This window comes from Manis javanica, chromosome 10 (assembly GCF_040802235.1).
Source record: "Manis javanica isolate MJ-LG chromosome 10, MJ_LKY, whole genome shotgun sequence".
Taxonomy (NCBI): Eukaryota; Metazoa; Chordata; class Mammalia; order Pholidota; family Manidae; genus Manis; species Manis javanica.
In genome coordinates, this window is record NC_133165.1 from 42966833 (window position 1) to 42986284 (window position 19452).

Sequence of the window (19452 nt, forward strand, 5' to 3'; positions counted from 1 at the left end):
TTTTTACTGGCTACACTGGGTAATTGAATGGTCTATGGGTGGGCTTTATAATACCTACCTTTTCCAGCTCCTGGAGAGTTTCGGCAATCTCTTTATGCCCTCCAAGCAGTTTGTATTGTTTGGTATTAGTCACCCGCCAAGGCACATACAAAACTATGGGCGGGTGCCTAGCATGTCCCCTAAGAACTGCCTTCACCACACGTACTCTCACACTGAACTCACCTGCAGTGGTCTGCAACCATAGACCCTGTAGGATATCTATACCCAAAATATACTCAGGAATAGGAGATATATATACAGTACACTCTTTTGGGGGTAGATTCCCTATTCCCAAAAGGATTTGAGCTTTTTTTACACTGATAGCCTTACCCCCGTATCCATATATGATAGTGGGGGTCCCAGGGAACCACTCAGGTTTACCATGAATCAGTGACCATTCAGCCCCTGTGCCCACCAGGGCCAGGACATGTTGTATGTTCACTGGGAATCAATGGATAGCTATTTCAACATGTGGCCTCTGGTATCCCCTGGTCCCTCAAGGCAGATACCTTGACCTTCTCAGTCAAACCATGTTCCCCAATCACCTTCCTATGTGGGCTCAAGTGAGGTTGGCTCATTCTCCAGCAGGAAGTCTTGCAAACACACAGGCCGGACTTGTGGCTCTGTTACTGATCTCTGCCTCTTTGGTCTTAATGGCTTGTACTGCTGCTCGGGTTTCAGTTGTTTCCATAGCTCTAGGAAAATCCTATTTGACTTCCCATCTAATTTCCTTCCATCTGCTCCTGCCTGTATTAAATCAACCCACATCTGGGTCCTTGTAACCTTCATGGGGCCCTTTAAATTTTCTCATGAGTAGCAGACCTTCTTTCTTTCCATGTTCTCATTGCTTCAGCCTCTACTAGGTCTGCTACTGTATGTGTCACCTCACTTATGGAATGCCCTTAGTGAGGGGAAAGAATGGCCACTAGAGACCCAAAAAGGGATGTAGGAGCCGTTTGAAACACAATATTTCTCATTCCAGTAGTGAAAATCTCCTTATCTGGGACATAATTCTCTGGACTATAGATGGCATTTCTTATGCCTAGCTCTCATAACACCTGTTGGAGTTCAGCATATGTCTGCCATCTAACAGAAGAGGATGGTAGATCACCCAGATTGGGCCACACAGCACAAAGTACAGCCGTAAGCCAATCAAGGGAGTGACACCCTGGGGTATGATGTACATTTTGTAATCGCTGCCTCAAGGCAGGCTGCACTGTCAGGGAAGACAGCTTTCCCATCTCTGATCCTGACAGAGCAATCCCATCCACCCCTAAGTCCCACAGACTTAGTCTGAGGCCTTCTGTTTAAACTGGGAGCCCAAATCCACCAGCTCAGCCTGAGTATAGGGGCAGAGCATAGAGTGCTCCACAACATGGGGAGGGGGCTGCTCCTCTCCTTGGGGAGCTTTCAGCTACAGGGTCTTTATTTTCTTTGCAACCACTGGGTGTGCTTTCAATATAGGAGGGGCCAGTGCCTCTGGCACCACCCCTTCATCCTTGTCCAGTTCCTCCATTTCTGGGGCTGATGGGACCTTTCTCTCACCTCCACCAAGTGCCTCCTCTGCTACAACCTTTACCTTTTCTACTGTGCCTCGCAGCAGTGCTACCTCTGTCTTCAGGAGGTCTCTGACCTTCAGCTCAATGCTTCTCACAGCTGACGTTCTCGTGCCACCTCTGCCTGTGCTTCCCTCAGCAGTTCATCTTTTTCCTTGATGGCCTCTTCCTCCTTCGGAACACTTGGCAGCACTCTCATCTCATTCTGTAAGGAATTTTTTACCTCTTCAATGGCACCTTGCTGCCGGCGTTCTTGTGCTGCATCCTCTCACATCAATGCTGTTTCCATCTTCAGGGAATGCACAGAAGTTTGCAGCTCGCGTTCTTGGGCCACCATTTCTTGTGTCTCTTCTGTAGACCTTTTTAATACTGTGAGAAGTAGCCAACACACAGTCCCCGCTGCCTCACAGGCACTCTTCCTCAAAAGACCTACTTACTAAACCAAGGACCACCCCTACAGCCTCAGGTGTCACCTCCACTTGCTTCCAGTCCTGGGATGAGGCCTAGTCCTCTAGGAGGCAAGCCACCTCAGACCACATACCCACTGGGGGACAGTCAACTGTCTCCCTATTCACAGGGGCAGCCCCCTGAAGCACCCCTCCCATAAGGGCAGCCTGTCTTTTTCCTTGGTGAACAATGAAACCTGTCAACTTTCACCAATTGTCTTGCCAATGGGTTTCAGCCCCAGGCAAGTTCGCTATGGATTCAATGTGACCAAAGTAAGTGACAGCAAAATGTTCCTTGGTGTGAAAGGGTTTATTACCCGGCTTGTTCTCCCGGTGGTAGATCAAGAACTAGCATCTCTGCCTCCACCCAGAGCACTGGGCCAAGCTCTCTCTATAGAGCAATAAGAGCTTATTGCCTAAAGGTGTGTAAGTGGTAGCCTATGAACAGGCCAGTTACATCATCAGGTGGTTTAAGTTCAGTGAGGATCCTGGCCATAGGAACCACAACTTGCCCACAACATCATAGGGATTTGATATTTTTATACATTACAAAATTATCCCCACAATAATCTAGTTATATGTCATCACACATTGGTATTACAATATTATTGACTATATTCCCTGACTTATGAATTTTATGACTGGAACTTTGTATGTCTTAATCCCCTTCACCTATTTCAGCCCCAGCCTAGCCCATTCAGGTAACCAACAGTTTGTTTCCTATATTTAGGAGTCTCTTTCAGTTTTTTTTTTTGGTCATTTGTTTTTAGAGTCTGCATATAAGAGAAATAGTATGGTATTTGTCTAACGTATTTCACTTAGCATAATACCTTGTACATCCATCCATATTTCACAAATGGCAACATTTTTGTTCTTTTTTATGGCTAAGTAATACTCTATTGGATATATGTACCACCTGTTTTCCATTCATCTATCACTAGACACTCAGATTGTTTCTATATCTTGGCTATTGTAAATATTGCTGCAATAGGGTTGCATTATTTGAATTTGCATTTTCTTTTTCTTTGGATAAATACCCAGAAGTGGAATTGCTGGATCATATGGTAGTTCTATTTTTAACTTTTTGAGGAACATCCATATTATTTTCCACATTGGTATAGCAACTTATGTTCCCACCAACAGTGTATGAGGGTTCTCTTTTCTTTACATCCTCATCAACACTTGTTTTTTCTCTTTGTGATAAAGACATTCTGACAGATGTGGGGTAATATCTTTATGTAGTTTTGATTTGCATTGCCCTCATGATTAGTGATGTGGAATATCTTTTCATGTCTTTTGGCCATCCATATGTTTTTGGAAAAATGTCTATTCACTCTTCTGCTCATTTCTTTATTGGGTTTTTTCTTTAACTACATATGTCTATATATTTTAAAAATTATTATTATGTTATTAATATTCATACAATAAGATGCACAAACCTTAATGTGAAACTTTATGAATTTTGACATGTGTATACATTCATGTAACCATTTCCAAATCAAAATATGAAACATTCTCACTAATTTTTACCACCTCACCCACTTTACCCATTCCCTTCCCCCTTCTCCTATAGCAACCACTAATCTGTTCTCTGTGTTTATTAATCATTTCACTTTTGTTTATTCATTTATTTTGCTCTTGAGAATCCACATATAAGTGAAATGATATGGTGTTTATCTTTCTCTGACTTATTTCACTTAGCAGAATACCATCTAGGTCCATTCATATTACAAATGGCAAGATTTTGTTTTTTTGTGACTAAGTAATATTACATTGTATATATATATGATTTGTTTTTATCCAATCACCTACTGATAGATGTTTAGGTTGTTCCCATATTTTAGCTATTGTAAATAATGCTGGAATAAACATAGGACTGCACATATCTTTTTAGCCTAGTGACTTTTTAAGTTAAGGTATTATTTACATACACTCTTATGAAGGTTTCACATGAAAAAACAATGTGGTTTCTACATCACAAATGAGGGAAATCATTTGGTACTTGTCTTTCTCTGCCTGGCTAATTTCACTGAGCATGGTATCCTCCAGCTCCATCCATATTGTTGCAAACGGTAGGATTTGTTTCTTTCTTATGGCTGAATAGCATACCATTATGTATATATATCACACCTTCTTTATCCATTCATCTACTGATGGACACTTAGAATGGTTCCATATCTTGGCTATCGTAAATAGTGCTGCAATCAACACAGGGGTGCATGTGTCTTTTTGAATGTGAGAACTTGTATTCTTTGGGTAAATTCCTAGAAGTGGAATTACTGGGTCAAGTGGTATTTCTATTTTTAGTTTTGGAGGAACCTCCATATTGCTTTCCACAGTCATTGAACTAGCTTACATTCTAACCAGCAGTGTAGGAGGGTTCCCCTTTCTCTGCATCCTCACCAGCATTTGTTGTTCTTATTCTTTTAGATACTGGCCATCCTAACTGCTATGAGGTGATATCTAATAGTGTTATTATTTGCAGTTCCCTGATAATTAGTGATGTGGACCATTTTTTTATGTGCCTGTTGGCCATCTGTATTTCTTCTTTGGAGAATTGTCTGTTCAGATCCTCCATGCATTTTTTAATCAGGTTATTTGCTTTTTAGTTGTTGAGGCATGTGAGTTCTTTCTATATTTTGGATGTTAACCCCTTGTCAGATATCTCATTTACAAATATATTCTCCCATACTGTAGGATGCCTTTTTGTTCTGCTAATGGTGTCCATTGCTGGACAGAAGCTTTTTAGCTTGATATAGTCCCATGTGTTCACTTTTGCTTTTGTTTCCCTTGCCTGAGAAGATGTGTTCAGGAAAAAGTTGATCATGTTTATATTCGGGAGATTTTTGCCTATATTTTCTTCTAAGAGTTTTATGGTTTCATGTCTTACATTCAGGTCTTTGATCCATTTTGAGTTGACTTTTGTGTATGTGGTTAGACAATAATCCAGTTTCATTCTCTTATACATAGCTGTCCAGTTTTGTGAACACTAGTTGTTGAAGAGGCTGTCATTTTCCCATTGTATGTCCATGGCTCCTTTGCCATATACTAATTGACCATATGTGCTCGGGTTTATATCTGCGCTCTCTAGTCTGTTCCATTGGTCTATGAGTCTGTTCTTGTCCCAGTACCAAATTGTCTTGATTACTGGGGCTTTGTAGTAGAGCTTGAAGTTGGGGAATTTAATACCCTCAGATTTATTCTTCCTTCTCACAATTGCTTTGGCTATTCGGGATCTTTTGAGGTTCCATATGAATTTTAGCACTATTTGCTCTAGTTCGTTGAAGAATGCTGTTGGTATTTTGATAGGGATTCCATTGAATCTGTTGATTGCTTTAGACAGGATGCCCATTTTATGGCCTTTATTATGTTGAGATACATGCTATCTATACCCAGTATTAGTTCTTCCTATCCATAACCTTGGGATGTGTTTCCATTTATTTGTAGCTTCTTTAGTTTCTCTCATGAGTGTCTTGTAGTTTTAAGAGTAAAGGTCTTTCACTCTCTTCATTAGGTTTATTCCTAGGTATTTTATTTTTCTGATGCAATTGTGAATGGAATTGTTTTCCCGATTTCTCTTTCTTCTTGTTCATTGTTAGTGTATAGAAATGCAACAGATTTCTGTATATTAATTTTGTAGCCTGCAACTTTGCTGAATTCAGATATTAGATATGGGAGTTTGGGAGTGGATTCTTCAGGGATTTTTATGTACAATGTCATCTGCAAACAGCGACAGTTTAACTTCTTTACCAATATGCATGCCACTTATTTCTTTGTGTTGTCTGATTGCCATGGTGAGGATCTCCAGAACTATGTTGAATAAAAGTTGAGAGAGTGGGCACTCTTGTATTGTTCCAGATCTTAAAGGAAAGACTTTCAGCTTCTGGTTGTTAAGTATGATGTTGGCTGTGGGTTTGTCATATATGGCCTTTATTATGTTGAGATACATGCCCTCTATACTAATTTTGTTGAGTGTTTTTATCATGAAGAGTTGTTGAATTTTTTGAATGCCTTTTCAGCGTCTATGGAGATGGCCAGGTGGTTTTTGTCCTTCTTTTTGTTGATGTGGCACTTAATGTTCACGGATTTTTGAATATTGTACCATCCTTGCATCCCTGGAATAAATTCTACTTGATCATGATGGATGGTCTTTTTCATGTATTTTTGAATTCAGTGTGCTATTATTTTGTTGAGTATTTTTGCATATATGTTTATTAGGGATATTGGTCTGTAATTTTCTTTTCTTGTCGTGTCTTTGCCTGGTATTGGTATTAGAGTGATGCTGGCCTCAAAGAATGAATTTGGAAGTATTCCCTCCTCTTCTACTTTTTAGAAAACTTTAAGGAGGATGGGCATTAGCTCTTCAATAAATGTTTGATAAAATTCAGTGGTGAAGTCATCTGGTCGAGGGGTTTTGTCCTTAGGCAATTTTTTGATTACCAATTCAGTTTCATTGCTGGTAATTGTTCTGTTCAGATTTTCTGTTTCTGGGTGAGCCTTGGAAGGTTGTATTTTTCTAGAAAGTTGTCCATTCCTTCTAGGGTATCCACTTTGTTAGCATATAATTTTTCATAGTATTCTCTAATATTTCTTTGCATTTCTGTGTTGTCTGTAGTGACTTCTCCTTTCTCATTTTTTATTCTGTTTATGTGTGTTGTCTCTCTTTTTTTCTTGATAAGTCTGGCTAGGGGTTTATCTATTTGTTTATTTTCTCAAAGAACCAGCTCCTGCTTTCATTGATACTTTCTATTGTTTTATTCTTCTCAATTTTATTTATTTGTGCTCTAATCTTTATTGTGACCCTCCTTCTACTGACATTGGGCCTTATTTATTCTTCTTTTTCTAGTTTCATTAATTGTGAGTTTATAGTGTTCATATGAGATTGTTCTTCTTTCCTGACATAGGCCTGTATTGCAGTATACTTCCCTCTTAGCATGGCCTTGGCTGTGTCCCACAGATTTTGCAGTGTTGAATTATGGTTATTTGTCTCCATATATTACTTCATCTCTCTTTTTATCTGGTCATTGATCCATTGGTTATTTAGGAAGAGGTTGTTAAGCCTCCATGTGTTTGTAGGCTTTTTCATTTTGTTTGTGTAATTTATTTCTAGTTTCATACCCTTATATCTGAGAAGCTGGTTGGTTTTATTTCAATCTTTCTGAATTTACTGAGGCTCTTTTTGTGGCCTAGTATATGATCTTTTCTTGAAAATGTTCCATGTACCTTTGAGAAGAATGTGTATCTTTCTGCTTTTGGGTGTAGAGTTCTGTAGATATCTGCTAGATCCATCTTTTCTAATATGTTGTTCAATGCCTCTGTGTCCTTACTTATTTTCTGTCTGGGTGATCTGTTCTTTGGAGTGAATTGAATGTTGAAGTCTCCTAGAATAAATGCATTGCATCTATTTCCCCTTTTAATTCTGTTAATATTTTTTTCACATATGTAGGTGCTCCTGTGTTGGGGGCATAGATACTTAATATGGTTATATCCTCTTTTTGGATTGACCCCTTTATCATTATGTAATGTTCTTCTTTGTCTCTTGTGACTTTCTTTGTTTTGAAGTCTATTTTGTCTGATACAAGTACTGGAACTCCTGATTTTTTCTCCCTATTAGTTGCACAAAATATCTTTTTCCATCCCTTCACTTCCAGTTTGTGTATTTCTTTTTGTTTGAAGTGAGTCTCTTGTAGGCAGCATATGGATAGGTCTTGTTTTTTCATCCATTCAGTGACTCTTTGTCTTTTGATTGGTGTATTCAGACCATTTACATTTAGGGTGATTATCAAAAGGTATGTACTTATTGTCATTGCAGGCTTTAGATTCGTGGTTACCAAAGGTTCAAGGTTAACTTCCTTACTATCAAAGAGTCTAACTTAACTCATTAGTATGCTATTACAAACACAATCTATAGGTTCTTTTTTTTTCTCCTCCTTTTTCTTCCTCCTCCATTCTTTATATATTAGGTATCATATTCTGTACTCTATCCCTTGACTGACTTTGGGGGTAGTTGATTTAATTTTCATCTGCTCAGTAATTAACTGTTCTACTTTCTTTACCGTGGTTTTATTACCTCTGTTGACAGCTATTTAGCATTAGGAACACCTCCATCTATGGCACTCCCTCCAAAGTACACTGTAGATATGGTTTGTGGGAGCTAAACTCTCTCAGCTTTTGCTTTTCTGGAAATTAACTCCTCCTTTAAATTTAAATGATAATCTTGCCAGGAAGAGTATTCTTGGTTTGAGACCCTTGTGCTTCATTGCATTAAATATAGCATGCCACTCCCTTTTGGCTTGTAAGGTTTCTGCTGAGAAGTCTGATGACAGCCTGATGGGTTTTACTTTGTATATGATCTTATTTCTCTTTGTGGCTGCTTTTAATAGTCTGTCCTTATCCTTGATCTTTGCCATTTTAATTATTATATGTCTTGGTGTTGTCTTCCTTGGGTCCCTTGTGTTGGGAGATCTATGAACCTCCAAAGCCTGAGAGACTATCTCCTTCCCCAGATTTGGGAAGTTTTAAACAATTACCTCCTCAGAGATACTTTCTATCCCTTTTTCTGCCTCTTCTTCTGGTCCCCTATAATACAAATATTGTTCCGTTTGGATTGGTCATGCATTTCTGTCAATATCCTTTCATTCCTAGAGAGCCTTTTTTCTCTCTGTGCCTCAGCTTATTTGTATTCCTCTTCTCTAATTTCTATTTCATTTATTGTCTTCTCCACTGTATCTAATCTGCCTTTAAAACCCTCCAAGGTATTATGTAATGGTAGGGTCTCCATCCTGAATTCATTCCTGAGTTCTTGAATATTTTGTGTAACTTCATGAGCATGTTTATGACTTTTATTTTGAAATGTCTTCCAGGAACATTGATGAGTTTAGTTTCTTTTGACCCCTTTTCTGGTGTTTGTGGGATTTTGGTTTGAATCAGGTCCCTTTGACATTTAATGTTTGTATGTGGTGCCCGCTAGTGCCCAGAAGCTCTACTCCCTGGAGCTGTTCAGCCCCTGGAGTTCAGGGGTCACAGGGGAGTGGTGTTGGAATAGCTGTTTCCTACTTTTTGGCTGCTATGCCTCTCTCCACTGCCAGAACCAGTGGGCTAAATACACAGGTGTAATCCTCTATGCTTTGCATTTGTAGCTGCCATAGGTCAGGCTTCCATCTGGCTGACCTGATGCCAGGGCAGGGGGTGCTGATTTTCAAGCCAAGTGTAGGCTGTCCAGGAGGAAGGCTCAGAAGACTGCATGTCATGGTGTTGGGCCTTGGAGGTGTGTAACCAGCCAGTGGGGTGGAGTTCCTGAAGCTTCTGAAATCCCAACCTGCTGGGCAGAGCATGCTCAGACAACTTTGTCTACCTGTCCTTTCTCATCAGCAGTAAGCTCCATGCAATCCTTGTCCCTTTAGCAGCTCTCTCACTGTTAGGAATTCTCTCAGACTGCCTGCCTTTCTTTTGTTCCAGAGCATCCTGATATGGATCCCTGTTTTCCACAAGTGGCTGGAATCTCAGTTTGTCCAGGTATTCCATCTGTCTTACCTTTCTAATGCCACTAATTACCAGAGCACCATGCAATGTTGGTTTGTGCTCCCAGAGCATATCTCCAGGGCTGGGTGTTCCTCAGTCCCAGGCCTCTCTACTCCCTCCCCTCTCCATTTCTCTTCCTCCTGTCTGTGAGTTGGTGTGCAGGAAGGGCTTGGGTCCTACCAGATCTTAGCTTTGGTACATTACCCTGTTCCAGAAGGTCTGTTCTTTTCTCCATGTATGCAGTCTGGTGCAGCTTTCTTTCCTGTTGCTCTTTCATGATTAGTTGTTTTAATTATATTTTCTTATTATTTGCAGTTTTGGGAAGAGACCTCTGTCTCATTTCTCACGCCTCCATCTTTAATCAGTCTGCTAATGTATTATTTTTCTTTTAACTTTAGTATCATTAATGTACAATTACATGAGCAACAATATGGTTACTAGGCTCCACCCTTTACCAAGTCCCCACCACATACCATCAACTTAGTAAGATGCTATGGAATCACTGCTTGTCTTCTCTGTATTATACTGCCTTCCTGTGCCCCTTCACACATTATGTGTGCTAATCATAATGCCCCTTTCCCCCCATATCCCTCTGTTACCACACATCCTCCCCAGTCCCTTTCACTTTGGTAACTGTTTGTCCATTCTTTGGTTCTGTGAGTCTGCTGCTCTTTTGTTCTTTCAGTTTTTATTTGTTCTTATACTCCACAGATGAGTGAAATCATTTGATACTTGTCTTTCTCTGTGTGGATTATTTCACTGAGCATAATACCCTCTAGCTCCAACCATGTTGTTGGAAGTGGTAGGATTTGTTTTCTTCTTATGGCTGAATAATATTCCATTGTGTATATGTACTGCACCTTCTTTATCTGTTCATCTACTGCTGGACACTTATGTTGCTTCCATATCTTCACTATTGCAAATAGTACTGTGATAAACATAGGGGTGCATATGTCTTTTTGAAACTGGGCTGCTGCATTCTTAGGGTAAATTCCTAGGAGTGGAATTCCTGGGTCAAATAGTATTTCAATTTTGAGTTTTTTGAGGAACCTCCATAGTGCTTTCTGCAATGGTAACTAATTTACATTCCCACCGGCAGTGTAGGAGGGTTCCCCTTTCTCCACATCCTCGCCAACATTTGTTGTTGTTTGCCTTTTGGATGGTGGCCATCCTAATTGGTGTGATGTGATAGCTCATTGTGGTTTTAATTTACATTTCTCTGATGATTAGCAATGTGGAGCATCTTTTCATGTGTCTATTGTCCATTTGCATTTCTTCTTTGAAGATATGTCTGTTCAGATCCTCTGCCCATTTTTTAATTGGATTATTTGCTTTTTGTTTGTTGAGGTGAGCGAGCTCTTTATATATTTTGGATGTCAACCCCTTGTTGGATATGTCATTTATGAATATATTCTCCCATACTGTAGGATGTCTTTTTGTTCTACTGATGGTGTCCTTTGCTTTCTGGTTTGATATAGACCCATTTGTTCATTTTTGCATTTGTTACCCTTGACCAGGGAGAAATGTTCATGAAGAAGTTGCTCATGTTTATGTCCAAGAGATTTTTGCCTATGTTTTTTTGTAAGAATTTTACGGTTTCATGACTTACATTCAGGTCTTTGATTTGTTTTGAGTTTATGTTTGTATGTGGGGTTAAATAATAATCCAGTTTCATTCTCTTACATGTAGCTGTCCAGTTTTGCCAACACCAGCTGTTGAAGAGGCTGTCATTTCCCCATTGTATATCCATGGCTTCTTTATCATATATTAACTGACCATATGTGCATGGGTTAATATCTGATCCCTCTCTTCTGTTCCACTGGTCTATGGGTGTGTTCTTGTGCCAGTAACAAATTTTCTTGATTACTGTGGCTTTGTAATAGAGCTTGAAGCTGTGAAGCAACATCCCCCCTGCTTTATTCTCCCTTCTCAAGATTACTTTGGCAATTTGGGGTTTCTTATAGTTCCATATAAATTTTAGAACTATCTGTTACTGTTTGTTGAAGAATGCTGTTGGTATTTTGATAGGGACTGCATTGAATCTGTAGATTGCTTTAGGCAGGATGGCCATTTTGACAATATTAATTCTTCCTAACCAAGAGCATGGGATGAATTTCCATTTATTAGTGTCCTCTTTAATTTCTCTTAAGAGTATCTTGTGGTTTTCAGTGTATAGGTCTTTCACTTCCTTGGTTAGGTTTATTCGTAGGTAATTTATTCTTTTTGATGCAATTTTGAAAGGAATTGTTTTCCTGATTTCTCTTTCTGCTAGTTCATCATTAGTGTATAGGAATGCAACAAATTTCCATGTATTAATTTTGTATCCTGCAACTTTACTGAATTCAGATATTAGTTTTAATAGTATTGGATTGGATTATTCAGGGTTTTTTATGTACAATATCATGTCATCTGCAGACAGTGACAGTTTGGCTTCTTCCTTACTGATCTGGATGCCTTTTATTTTTTTCTGTTGTCTGATTGCTGTGGCTGGGTCCTCCAGTGATATGTTGAATAAGAGTGGGGAGAGTGGGCATCCTTTTGTTCCCAATCTTAGGTGAAAAGCTTTCAGCTTCTTTCTGTTAAGTATGATGTTGGCTGTGGGTTTGTCATATATAGCCTTTATTATGTTGAGGTACTTGCCCTCTATACCATTTTGTTGAGAGTTTTTATCATGAATGGATGTTGAATTTTGTCATATGCTTTTTCAGCATCTGTGGAGATGATCATATGGTTTTTGTCCTTCTTTTTGTTGATGTGGTGGATGATGTTGATGAATTTTCAAATGTTGTACCATCCTTGCATCCCTGAGATGAATCCCACTTGATCATGGTGTATGATCCCCTTGATGTATTTTTTTTCGTTTCCTTTTTGTTACTGATTTTTAGTTTAATTCCATTGTGATTTGAGAGCAGACATTGTATGATTTCTATTGTTTTCAACCTATTACAGTGTGTTTATGGTGTAAAATGTGGTCTATCTTGGTGAATTTTCATATGAGCTTATGAAGAATATATGTTTGGCTATCTGAATCTATAGATTCTATAGTATATATAGTAATCTATAGATGTATATCATATCTAGTTGATTGATGGTATAATTGAGATTAACTATGTCATATAGCTTACTCTTTCATTTAGCAAATATCATGACTATCTTAATCAGTAGGTGTATTTCTATGCCAGCATGTTTACTGAAAGCATATTTCATTGAATATTTACATTTAATGAAATATATGGTTTATTTAATCATTCTAATTTGGGGAACTTTCATTCTCAAATTTTTGTTATGATAAAAATTCTTTTAAATAAATCTATTAAAATTTTCCTTAGAATAAATTCCTAGAAATAGAATTGGATCAAAAGATATACACATTTTAGAGACTTGGTAATTTAAAAAATTTCTATCCAGCCCATTTAGCATCCCCTCCATTTACCAACAATCATTTACATATGGGATATTATTATGTCATTTGGTTTGATTTCCATTCTTTTTATGAGGGCCAAAGGGATTTTTCTCATGTACTTATTGACTGTTTCTGGTTTTTCTTCTGTGACTTATCTGGCCATGTCATTTGATGGTTGCTGTTGTTATGCTTAAATTTTGAAGAATAAAGGCATTTCAAAGTGGAATAAAAGGGACAGCAGAATATGCTGAGGCTCAGAAGCATAAGAACTGATGATGGGCTCAACAACACAGAACTTAGGTATTTCTGGGAATGACGCAACTCAGAGAAGTACCAGGAGGTAATGCTAGGCAGCTAAGAAGTCAGATCATAAATGGCTTTGTATGCCATCTAAAGGTATCTGAACTTGATTCTTCAAGAGCTCACAGTGATTGTCCTTCGAACTTTCATTCTAAGAATAGTGTGGATGATGAGTTTAAGGGAGTCAAGGCTAGAGGCAGAGAGGCCCGTGGAGCCAATAAAGAGAAACTAAATTAGGGCTGGGACAGAGGGGATGGCAATAAATCTTATCCTAATTAGAAAGCAAGTGGGACCAAGTTTTGAAATAGATTTTTGCAAAGATACATTTCAGAGTAGAAAAGCACATTGTTTTCCTTACAATAGATAAGTAGGAATGCCACCTTTTTTTTTGTTTTAATTTTTACCAATGTTATTTGTACCTACAGTTCAAAGGGAAAGTGATGTAAGAATTGTTAACACAAATTACCTCTTCTATATGCCCCTCTACACAGAGGCAACTACTTTTACCTCTTTTTCTAGTTATTTTGCTATTTCCCTCCAGATCTCTATATGGATCTCTATTGTATTGCTACTTCTTGATTTTTCAGCTTTATGTATTATACATTTTACTGTGAGGCTCCAGTAGACTTTCTTTCTCCACTAATTCCCATTATATCTGAACACACTTCCTTGACCCTCTATCCTCCAAATGTAGTGAGGTTCTACCAAAATTTTTATTAGATCAATATTCAGTGTTTATTTTACATTACTGAAAGTATTATTCATACTACCTCACATAGTAATCTATGATTACTTTTCCTTTTCTATATAACTTTGTTTTTCCTGGATTTTATTTTTTTGTTCAATTAACGTGAATCTGTTATTATTAATTCAATTCAAAACTCTTTACTACTTGCATATGTATCAAGACAGTCAGATGCATCAATTTCATTCACCTGAAGTAGCTGCCAAACTCTCTGTCCCAGTCCGGACTGGTTGTCTTTATCACTGCAGCACGGCTTTCACCATGGTACTTCCCTTCATCATGATACCGAGGATTCCCTTAGCCTCTCTTCTGTGCCGGGCCTCCTATTTACATTATTTCATGTCTTCTTTTTTGGCTTACTCCCTGAATTTGTAAAGCACCTCACCAGAAAATATTCATGTTATTTTGAAACCATGAATTTAAGGAATCTCTTTATTTTCCCTGATATTTAATTGACAATTTAGCTGTTGAAAATAATTTCGTTCAGAATTTTGAAGGCATTGACCTATTGCTTTCTAGCTACCAGTGTTCCTTTTGAGAGATCGGAAGACATTCTAGTTTCTAATCCTTGGTATATGACTTTTTTTCCCCTTCTCTCTCTAAGAAACCTTGTAGGATCTTTATTGTCCTCAGTATTTTGAAACTGTACAATGTTATACCTTGGTTTGGGCATATTTTCATCAATTTTATTGAGTTAGTGAGCCACATCATTCTGGAAACAAATATACTCATGTTCTCAGAAATTCTTGTAAGTTATTTATCTGATTATTTCTTGCCCTCTGTTTTTTTTCTATTCTGGTATTCTTATTTTTGGTCCTTTCAATCTCTTGTCTTCTTATATAACTCTGCCTTTGCTTTATTTTTTAAATTTATTATTTTATTAAAAAATTTAACATAGAGTAGAACTGACTTTTTCTGTGCAGTTCTATGAATTTTATTACATGTATAGACTTGTGTAAATACCAACATAATCAACAGAATTTTTCAATTAATGTAAAAAACTCCCTCCTGCTCCCTTTGTAGTCACAGCCTCTTACTCTACATCCATGTCATTTGCCCCTATGGTTTTGTCTTTTCAACAATGTTTCATAAATGGAACCATATGTAACCTTTTGAGACTGGCTTCTTGAAGTCAACATAATGTGATTCAGCCAAGTTGTTGCCTATAACAATTGCTTGGGTTTTTAGGTTTTTTTTTTAACTAAGTAATAACCAATTGTGGCCATACAAAACAGTTTGTTTACTCATTTACCTATTGGAGAGCATTTGAAATGTTGCCAGTTTGGGGTAAGACTAGAGCTACTATAAGTGTGTATAAATTTTTGTGTGAATATGTTTTCATTCCTCTGTAAAAACTCTGGAGTAAGATTACTGGGTCATATGGTAAGTGTATTTAAATTTATAAGTAACTGCCAAACACTTTTTCCAGAGTGCCTGTGCTATTTTGCATTTGGGGCACTAATGTACAACAGGTTCAGTTGCTTCTTGTGCTTGCTTGTACTTGGTGTTATCAAAACATTTTTTAGTTTTTATTTATATGTTAATTTAATAATTTACATAAGTTGCTGGTATACAGCTTTGTAAGTTAACATCTGTATTCACTACAAACTGATCATCATCACAAGTGTCCATCACCATACCCCCTTTACCCATTTCACTCACACCTCCAACCCGCTTCCCTTCTGGTACACACTAGTCTGTTCTTTCTATCAATCAGTTTGTTTCTGTTTTATATTGTTCGTTCATTTTTTAAAATTGAAGTATTGTTGATGTACAATCTTATATTGGTGGCCATTCTAACTGGGGTGAGGTGGTAGCTTACTGTGATTTTGATTTGCTTTTCCCTGGTGATTAGTGATGTGGAGCATCTTTTCTTGTGCCTGTTGGCCATTTGTGTTTCTTCTTAGGAGAAATGTCTGTTCAGTTTCTCCACCCAGTTTTTAATTGGGTTAATTGTTTTTTGGATGTTGAGTGTATGAGTTTTTTATATATTTTGGATGTTAATCCCTTCTCTGATGAGTGATTTTTTAATATATTCTCCCATATTGTAGGATGATTTTTTTGTTCTGCTGATAGTGTCTTTTGCTGTACAGAAGCTTTTTAGTTTGATGTAGTCCCATCTGTTCATTTTTTACTTTGTTTCCCTTGCCCAAGGAGATGTGTCCAGGAAAAAACTGCTCATACTTATGCTCAAGAGATTTTTTTCTATGTTATCTTCTAAGAGTTTTATGGTTTCATGTCTTACATTCAGGTCTTTGATCCATTTTAAGTTTACTTTTGTGTATGGAGTTAGATAATAATCCAGTTTCATTGTCTTACTTGTAGCTCTCCAGTTTTCCCAATACCAGTTGTTTCCCCATAGTATATTCATGGTTCCTTCATCATATCTTAATTGACCATATATGCATAGGTTTGTATCTGGGCTCTCTATTCTGCTCTATTGATCTATTGGTATGTCTTGTGTCAGCACAAAACTTTTTATTACTGTAGCTTTGTAGTAGAGCTTGAAATTAGGGAGCATAATCCCCACAGCTTTGTTCTTCTTTCTCAGGATTGCTTTGGCTATCCTGGTTCCATATGAATTTTAGTACTGTTAGTTCTAGTTCACTGAAGAATGCTGTTGGTATTTTGATAGGAATTGCATTGTACCTGTAAATTGCTTTGGGTAGTATGGCCATTTTGACAATATTAATTCTTCCTTTGCATGAGCATGGGATAGATTTCCATTTTTTGGTGTTTTCTTTAATTTCTCTCATGAGTCTTATAGTTTTCAGAGTACAGTTCTTTCACCTCCCTGGTTAGGTTTATTCCTAGGTATTTTTTTTTAATGCAATTGTAAATGGAGTTGTTCCCTGTTTTTTCTTCCCGCTAATTTTTTGTTAGTATATAGTAATGCAACAGATTTCTGTGTATTAATTTCATATCCTGCAACTTTACTTAATTCAGTTATTAATTCTAATAGTTTTTGGTGGAGTCTTTAGGGTTTTCTATGTATAATATCATGTCATGAGTTTAACTTCTTCCTTACCAATTTGGATGACTTTGATCTCTTTATGTTGTCTGATTGATTGCTGTGTCTAGGACCTTTAATACTATGTTGAATAAAAGGTGAGAGTGGGCATCCTTGTCTCATGCCTGATCGTAGAGGAAAAGCTTCCAGCGTTTCACTGTTAAGTATGATGTTGGTTGGCTTTGTCATATATGACCTTTATATGTTGAGGTACATAGAGGTACATATCCCAATACCCATTTTGTTGAGAATTTTTCTCATGAAGGGATGTTGAATTTTGTCTAATACTTTTTCAGTATCTATTGAGATCACTTGGTTTTTATCCTTTTGTTAATATGGCACATTACATTGATTGATTTGTGAATATTGTACCATCCTTGCATCCCTTGAATAAATCTCACTTGGTCATGATGGATAATCTTTTTGATATGTTTTTTAATTCAGTTTGTTAGTATTTATGTAGGATTTTTGCATCTATGTTCATCAGGGATACTGGTCTGTAGTTTTCTTTTTTTTGTAGTGTCTGTGTCCGGTTTTGGAATTAGAGTGATGTTGGCCTCATAGAATGAGATTGGAAGTGTTCCCTCCTCTTCTAAGTTTTGGAATACCTTAAGTGGGAAGGGCATTAGCTCTTTAAATGTTTTGTAGATTTCAGCTGTGCAGCCATCTGATTCTGGAAATTTGTTTGTTGGGAGTTTTTTGAATACCAATTCAATTTCATTGCTGATAATTGGTCTGTTCAGATTTTCTGTTTCTTCCTGGGTCACTCTTGGAAGGTTGTATTTTTCTAGGAAATTGTGCATTTCTTCCAGAATGTCTACTTTATTGGCATATAATTTTTCATAGGATCCTCTAATTATTCTTTACATTTCTGTGGTGTCAGTTATAAGTATTCCTTTTTTTTTCTGATTTTGCTTATTTGTGTACTCTCTTTTTTTCTTCAAAAGTCTGGCTAGGGTTTTGTCTATTTTGTTTATCTTCTTGAAGAACCAGCTCCTGGTTTCACTGATTTTTTCCTGTTGTTCTATTATTCTCTGTGTTATTTATTTCCACTCTGATCTTTATTATGTCCCTACTTTTACTAACTTTGGGTTTCATTTTTTCTTTTTTTTCTAGTTTCTTTAAATGTGAGGTTAAACTGTTTATTTGGAAGTGTTCTTATTTCTTGAGGTAGGCCCATATTGCTCTGTACTTTCCTCTTAGAGCTGCTTTTGCAGTATCCCAGAAATTTTGACCCATTTTATTTTTGTTTTCATTTGTCTCCCTGTCTTACTTGATTTCTACTTTGATTTGTTCATTGATCCATTATTTAGAAGGATGTTGTTTAGCCTCCATGTGTTTGTGGGGTCTTTTGTTTGTTTATTTTCTTCACGTAATTGATTCTAGTTTCATAACATTGTGATTTGAAAAAATGCTTGATACAATTACAATGTTGTTGAGTTTACTGAATCTCTTTTTGTGGCCTAGTATGTGATCTATTCTGGAGAAAATTCCATGGGCACTTGAGAAAAATGTGTATCCTGCTGCTTTTTTGGTGGAACATTCTGCATATATATGTTAAGTCCATCTGGTCTAATGTGCCATTCAACACATCTGTTTCTTCATTTATTTGCTGTCTGGATGATTTGTGCATTGATATAAGTGGGGTTTTAAGTTTCCCTAATATGATTATATTGCTATTTTCCCTTTTAGGTGTGTTAGTATTTGCTTTATATATTTAGGTGTTCCTATATTGGGTACATAGGTATTTACAATTGTTGTATCTTCTTGTTGGACTCATCTCTTATCATGTAATGTCCTTCTTTGTCTCTGGTTTCTTTCTTTGTTTTGAAGTCTATTTGGTCTGATACAAGTACTGCTATTCCTGCTTTTTTCTCCTTTTTATTTTAATGAAATATCTTTTTTCATCCCTTTGCTTCCAGGCTCTGTATGTCTTTGGTCTGAAATAAGCACATAGATGGGTCCTCTTTATCCATTGTTACATCCTATGTCTTTTGTTTGGAGCATTTAATCCATTTACTTTTAAGTTAATTATTGATAGTGCCATTTTGTTGTTTTCTGTTTTTTGTAGTTCCTTTCTTATACTGTTGTTATTTGATTGTTTTTTTTTAAGTGTTATGCTTGGGTTTATTAAAAATTCTTTTTGTATATCTATTTTAGGCTTTAAGTTGTGGTTACCATAAGGTTCATAGTTTCCACTCTATATTAAATTGATGGTCACTATTTCAAACAGTCTAAAATTACTACTATTTTTTAAGTTTGCATACATCTTTTTTTATTAAGGTATCATTGATATACAATTTTATGAAGGTTTCACATGAGCAACATTGTGGTTACAACATTCACCCATATTATCAAGTCCCCTTCCACCCCATTGCAGTCACTGTCCATCACTGTAGAAAGATGCTATGGAGTCACTATAAAAGTGCTAT